The 7,315-nt window shown below is 33.3% G+C and overlaps 1 long non-coding RNA gene across 1 annotated transcript; it reads right to left on the bottom strand.

The window, feature by feature from the left end:
- Window positions 1-2,336: 2,336 nt before the first annotated feature.
- LOC118754798 lies at window positions 2,337-3,161 on the bottom strand. The gene is made up of 3 exons (XR_004994941.1): window positions 3,074-3,161; window positions 2,874-3,001; window positions 2,337-2,811 (listed from the first exon to the last, which is right to left on the bottom strand). It is a non-coding gene; the product is annotated as an uncharacterized LOC118754798 (long non-coding RNA).
- Window positions 3,162-7,315: the final 4,154 nt, after the last annotated feature.

The raw sequence follows: 7,315 nt of genomic DNA, 5'->3' as shown, positions 1-7,315 counted from the left end.
AATGATGTAAAGTGTGTTATATATGGATCTAATTTTAATAATAAAATTTATTACTTTCATCTACATTGTTTTTATTGTAAGTTTTCACGAGTAGTTGCAGTTTTCTGCAATTGTCTCTGGCCGACTATACATGTTAAAGCCAAATAATTTCACAATTTGTACCCTATTAAAGGTTTATATTTTAATAAGATGTGATCAATTATTTAAGAATATATATATTCCGATCAAACTATAGTACTGAATGCTTGACAAATAATTATTTAAATCAAATGATCAATAGTGAACGCACTCGGAGTGAATTTTGGAACACGGAGCGAATTATGCATATTAAGACTAAATAATTTCTAACTTTCTACCATATTATACGTTTATATTTCAATGTAATATGATTAATTACTGAAGAATATATAAACTCCGATCAAACTTCACTACTGAATGCTTGACAAACAATATTTGAATCAAAAGATCAATAGTGAACGCGCTCGGAGCGAATTTTGGAACACGATATAAAATATGCATGTTAAGACTAAAAAATTTCTTATAAGCTTATGTTTTAATATAATATAATTAATTACTGAAGAATATATTAACTCCGATCAAACTATAGTATTAATTGTATGACAAACTATTTAAATCAAATGATCAACAGTGAACGCGCTCGGAGCAAATTTTGGAACACTTCATAGAATATTTACAGAGGAAGTATATTTGGTAGAGATCAAAATGTATTTAACAAAGTGTGATTGAATTTGATATTGCTCTCAGAAGAACCATCCTATAGTCAAATTGAAAAAAATGTTTATGCATTTTGAATCGTTTGTTTATATTTTTTACATAATATTAAGAGAGCCGCACTGAGTTGTCAATAACACCTTGTTTAAAACACCCATGATACAAATATTTAAAGGTAAAAGCGCTTGCTCAATTCGTCGGCCATCATTTATTTTTTGAAGTTTGTCTATTTTATAACATGATAAAAACATAACAAGGTAAAACCATTGAGAGGCAGTCTGACGTTTGCCAACAATATAATTTTAAAATCAAAACTCAAACTCACACACACATTCTCATTTTCAATCTCAAACAACAACAATTGTGAACAATTTAATTTTTTTATTTTCAATTTTATATGATTTTAAAATGTTGGCAAACGTCAGAACAAAATCATGGCCGACGAATTGAGGGAATGAATTTACCTTGTAATGTTTTTATCATGTTTTATAAAATTGAAATTTTGAGAGCAACTCAAATGCCAAATAAAAGTAAAACAAAAAACAAATAGATGAAAATATTGAAATTTTATTTATTATTTATGTATTTGTGAGATTGGAAATTTGAAAACATTTTTGTAATGTTAGCAAACTTCAAAAATGTTCAGGCTGCCTCTCAGCGGGTTTACCTTCAGATTTTTGTATCATGGATACACCTCGAGATATCACGAACAAGTTTTCCTTTGTTTATTTTTACTTAAAGTTCTTAAATATGTATCTTGTTTTCTGTAGAATACGTATTCATTTTTTAACCTTTTTAAAAAAAGGGAGAACAGTCGGATCTACGTAACCAGAACGACCTGAATGAGCATTAAGGTCGGTTGTATTTTTTGCTCAAAATTACTTGTTATTATTCAGATACAGTTTAGCTACTATTTAGATTTCTCGACATACTTGTTCACATTACTGTTATTTATTATTTTTCTTATTAGTCGTTTATATGTTTAGGACTTACTGTGGGTGCTTTAAGATTCATTTTGTAAATATGTATGTACATATAAAAAACAATTGCGATATTTTATTTTATTTTAAATTATGAATTTTATTCGTGCAATTTTTTATGTTTAATAGTTTTGAGATTTTTTGGTTCTGTTGTATTCTTTTATTGCATATCTTTAACTCTTTTACTTTAAGTTATAATGTTAAAGATAAGCCTTCTGCCTTTGTCAAGCACTTTAGCTAGGTGCGAGAAATTTAGCATATGCGCGTAAGAGCATAGGGTAGGTATAGGGCTGTGCTGCCGCGATTCTCCAACATCTTGTCAAAGGAGAAAATATATTGGTGGCGGAATCCATCGTAGTCCGATTTTTCATAAAATCTAAAAAAAGCGATCACTGAATCTGAACTGCTATGAACGTGTGTATTCAAAGCAAGCACTGCGTTCGTAGCTACTCGAATTTAATAGCATTTTCGTAGATTTCACGGAAAATCGGACTACGATGGATTCTATGACAGCCTTGATTAGTTTGTGCCAATATAGCAACTCAGTTACCAGCTTTCAGTTGCTAGTTGCCATCGGTAATACCATTTCAGCCACTGGCCAACCAACTGAAGTTCGGTTGTCCTCCGTAATCGACCCATAAAATCGGAATCGAATATGCATGCACGTTCTGCAGAACGATAAATATTTTGTAAATGTGTGCTCTGTCCGCTAACGAATTCCAGCCATGTGTGAAAAATCGTATGTGAAGCCTCCGTCTACCTTAACGATTGTCAAAGGCACGCCAGAAGATGTTTCATCATATGTTTTCGACCATCGTCTTCTTCGAGTAAGTTCATCGATTCCAAAAACTTTACAACCTCTATGTGCCAGCATCCCTTAGTGTTTTTGGCAATGACATGGCACTATTGCACTGTTAATAACCAAATTTAGCCGCAGTTGCATTCACACGTGATATAATAGCTATTGTCGGTATGTGGGAATGCCCAGGAGATGGCGTTTGTTCAGCTATCGAAATCATTACTCCGACGGCGGTGGGCAGTACTGCTGGAACATATTTACAACAGCGGTGGTTGTGGCGTTTTGTTCTGCAACAATAGCCTGCAATGATGAGATGTCATATAATGTCGATGAACAAAGATATAAAATTGAAAATGACTAACCTTATTCCCGGCCGATTGGGAGACCACCCTTGGTCACGACCAGAACGCATTTACCAAGAGGAAAAACCGCAGGGATTGCAGTAGTTCTTGCAATCACCGTTGATGATGCTGTGCTTGTAATTAATAGTCTGAAAAGGCAGAAAATTGCATTAGTCAAATGTTAAACACATCAAATAAATAAATTTCAATAATTTGTTTACCATTTCACAAACCGAATTACCAAGAAATAGAAACTCACCGCTTTGCGATACAGAAATAATAACCAACAGGGGTGCATTTTCTTGGTAAACAACAAAAGCGCTCAAAGCAATCTGATCCACAATATTAATTTCTGAAAAATAAGACTTGTAAAGAGTTTTTAAACATGATTATCACATTATCTAATTAGCGCACACTATCGAGTTTATTTCTAGTAGAATATAATTGTATTATCTCAGACTTTTTTTCAATGTTTTCTAATATTCGTTCTTTTGGAATGCAAAAGCAACCATGCGCTCAATTTCTTGTGGGGAAATTTGGCCCCCATAAAGGAATTTCACCACGAAACAGCTACAAAAACAAAAACCTTTTCTACTGGTTTACTGTGAGCCAAACAGTCTACCGAAGCGGACAAAGAAGCACTGAAGGAAGGAGAGCTAAGAATTCCAGCAACTGGCCTGCTTTCCCAAATCCAGGCTTGCTTCGCTGCTACCGGCGCAGCCGCTGCGCTGCTGAGCGGTCGTTAGTTAAGTGAACATCAACAAGCGGCTGCTTATCAGCGTTGCCGTTGTGGTCCAATTGGACCAAAATTGGTGGCTTCATTCTCCTTTGGTAGTTTGGTTGGTTTGATGAAGCTTTTGGTAGGCAAAAATGTTTTGAAAATTCAATCGAACTTAGCATTAAAATTTGTTCACTTTGCGTTTACATGTTGAAAACATTGCTTTCACTTTACTCGCATGTATAAGTTTTCTTTATGTTTTCTAAATTTTACTAAGCACACAATTTTCTAGAAACAAAAACTCACTTTCCAAAGCTATTATCGATAATCTGTTGAGATTGAACGAAAAATTGCCTATCGTCTTGAAAGAAAAATTGGTGATAGGCAATTTGCAAAGTGTGAGTGTATTGGTAGAAAAAGGGTGAGAGTATGCAAATTGAAACAAGATTTGGAATTTTGTTTTATTGAAATGCACAAAATGTCTGATTTTGTTTTTTTTAAACATTAAAAATGTTTGATATGAATTGAATTAACCTCAAAGGTAATCACATTTTTACAAAAGTTTTTTTACGCAATACGTTAATTATTTTGTTTAAAAGCCCGAATTTGTATTGATTAACCTTAGAGATTGGCATGAATGGTTAACCAGCACTGTAAACAATATTATACTGCCAATTCGTGTAGCTAAAAACCCTGTACATCCAAGAAATCTCGTTTTAATAATGAACAAAGATTTGGTAGTTTGGTAATTGATTTGGTAGGCGTTTTTGCACCTAAAAATAGACTCAAGTGGCAACACTGCTGCTTATACGCTGAGTACAACTGAACAAAACGAGCCGGAGCGGTTGTGGATAGCTGTTGCCTTGCATGTGGCTGTTCTAAAGTGTTTTATCTACTCTGCCTTGGTGTTTTTTCTGCCGGTGACTGCGCGCCTTATAATCGTTCTCTGTGAGTACCACAGTGATTTATTGGTGAAAGGCAAGGCGCATCAATTACAGGTGATAGCGATAGAAGCTATGCTTCTTCTTATGAGCACGCTTGTGTCAAATTATCGTCTGTTTTGCTATATTTACATATCCGCGTACAGATACACATATACGTATATATATACCCTGCAAACAAATGCTCCCGAAATCTTTAAGAGTGTCGGGAATTTGTTACGATTCTTTTAGAAATCTGTAAAGAAAAACATATGAGGCGGTTGACAAGAACTAGTAAAGAAATTTCTGTACGATTTCTTAAAGAAAATTCTTAAAAAAATTGTGAAACCTTTCAGAATTCTATGAAATCCTGGTATGCAGGGTATACATATACACACGAATATGAATAGATAAAAAAGATGGTGATGACACAAGGAGTTCATACCAACGGTAAATGTTGTTTTTGTACGATTGCTACAACCTGTAGTTGTTGAATCATGGGTGAAAGGCAAAACAAAGAAAGTGAGGACATAAGTTAAGTGATAACCTGACTTAACAGTGCTGCCACCACGCGGAGATTAATTAGAATATTTTAATTTTAATTTAATTATTTTATTGTTGCATAGTTTTTACTTTTGCGGGTGTATATTTTTGCCATACTCCTTATGGTAAATTGTACATGATGCCGGCAGAATATAAAAAGTGTACTGCGAAACTGCTTCAAGTAGACGAAATGATATCATGTTCTGGTGGGTGTGGTTATAATTTTTGTGTGAAATGCAGTAACATAAAGAGACACGAGATAAAAATAATAACCGAAAATATTAATTTGAAATGGTTATGTAATCAATGCTCGTTGTCAGACACAAATACCAAGTTTATTGAGATTAAACATTTAATCAATAAATGTGAACAATCAAAAATGAAAGCTTCTGATGTGAAACAGATAGTTGAGCAAATATTTAGTAATAAATGTTCACAGATAAAAAGTAGCATTATAACAGATTTCAACTCATTTTTGGAGCATAATATTGAAGTAAAAATTAACGCTATGAAAAATGAGATCATAAGTGATGTGTCTAAAGAATTCCAAAAGAGTAATGAGCTGCTAAAGCATTTACGCGTAGCTAATGATAATAATACGAAAATGTCATATGCTCAAATTACCAAGGTTACGGAGAGCGCAAGTAAAATTGTTATTAAACCGAAAAATAAAAGCAAAAAAGCTAAGGAAACAAAGGAAGCCCTAAAAAAAGTAGTAGAGCCTACGGACGGCCTTGTAATGAAAGTGAAAGAAACAAAAAATAAGAGAGGGCATTGGAAATGAATACGAAGCACAGAAAACAAGAGAGAAAAATGAGATAAAAAAGATACTTAAAATAGTTGGTTTAACTGAAAAAATTGGAAATGATCGTCTCGTAGAATGCTTAACCAAGCAGAACGATGTGTGCTCTGGAAAAGAGTTCAAAGTTTTAAAGATGTATGATAATACAAATCGTAGGGAGGAAAGCTATATTACATTAGTAGAAACTGATGCAGTCACTTATGAAAATGTACTGAAACAAAAAAGAATTAATATCGAGAGGGACACTTGCGTTGTTTACGAACATCTAAATGTATTAAGATGCTATAAATGTCTGGGATATAAGCACAAAGCGATTGAATGTACCAATAAAATAGCATGTAGCAATTGTGCTGGAAATCACGATAGCAAAGAGTGTACCTCAACTATCGTTAAATGCGTAAACTGTAGCGAATTGGTTAAGAAAAAAGTTATTGAAGTCGATGTAAATCATTATGCTTTCAGTATAGATTATCCAGCATATAAAAAACATGCTAACACTCAAAGTAAAATGCGATTCTAGCAACGAACAAGTAATTTTTAGCAAAAAAAAACCGACTTCAACTCTCACATAAAAAAAAAAAATATATATATATATATTTCATGATCCACATATCGGATCTTAACCAGATTAGTATGGGACCACCTCTGAGACACTACCTTTCCGGTGCAAAAATAATTATCTTAATCGGTTAACGTGGTCCAAAGTTATGCGGTAACATACAAAAAAAAAAATATTCCTAGGAACTGATAACCTCCTCCTTTTTTGGAAGTCGGTCAAAAATAAATAATCTAAATTGTATTTATTTAAACATTAATAGTATCATCGCTAATAATTGTGAGCTAGAGTTTTTAATAGAAATTCAGAAGCCACATCCAAGAGTTACAGATAAAAACTTACAAACTTGTTCGTTGTAATTCGCATAGTAGACATACGGGCGGTATATTAGTATCAGTGTTGCCGCTTTAGCCCTTTGGTGGCTAGATTTAGCTACCACATCCTTTTGGCCACATAAATTTAAAATTGCCCCTAGCCCTTCTTTTAGCCCTTTTTAGAATTTAGTCATACTTGGCATGAAAAAGTTATATATGCTTAGTTTGTTTTTTTTGCATTTATGTAAGAGATGAATTTTTAAACTAAGAAAGACAGATATATATACATATATATATTGTATGTTCTGTTAACGATTTAACTATAGTTTAAAATAGATAAGTTCACGGCCCTGAATATGCTAAATTTGTTAAATTACCCATCAAGTCGATTGACCGTGTATGTTCTTGTGGTGTGATTGTACCAGCATGCTGGTGTCGTTAGTGGTGAAATTAGCTCAATTTTCTAAGTAAAAAGTATTTTTTGGCGGAAATTTCTTGCTCTATATGAGTCAAAGCCGTGTTTGTGGAAGATAACGTTCACGATATTGCAGTTGTGCATTACAAAAAAAACAATGTTTAACAAAATGCTAGAAAAATTATGAAATTTCGG

Source organism: Rhagoletis pomonella, unplaced genomic scaffold, assembly GCF_013731165.1.
Source record: "Rhagoletis pomonella isolate Grant_MI unplaced genomic scaffold, Rhpom_1.0 Rhpom_scaffold_04647, whole genome shotgun sequence".
NCBI classification, from domain to species: Eukaryota; Metazoa; Arthropoda; class Insecta; order Diptera; family Tephritidae; genus Rhagoletis; species Rhagoletis pomonella.
This window is presented reverse-complemented; position numbering and strand designations above follow the sequence as displayed.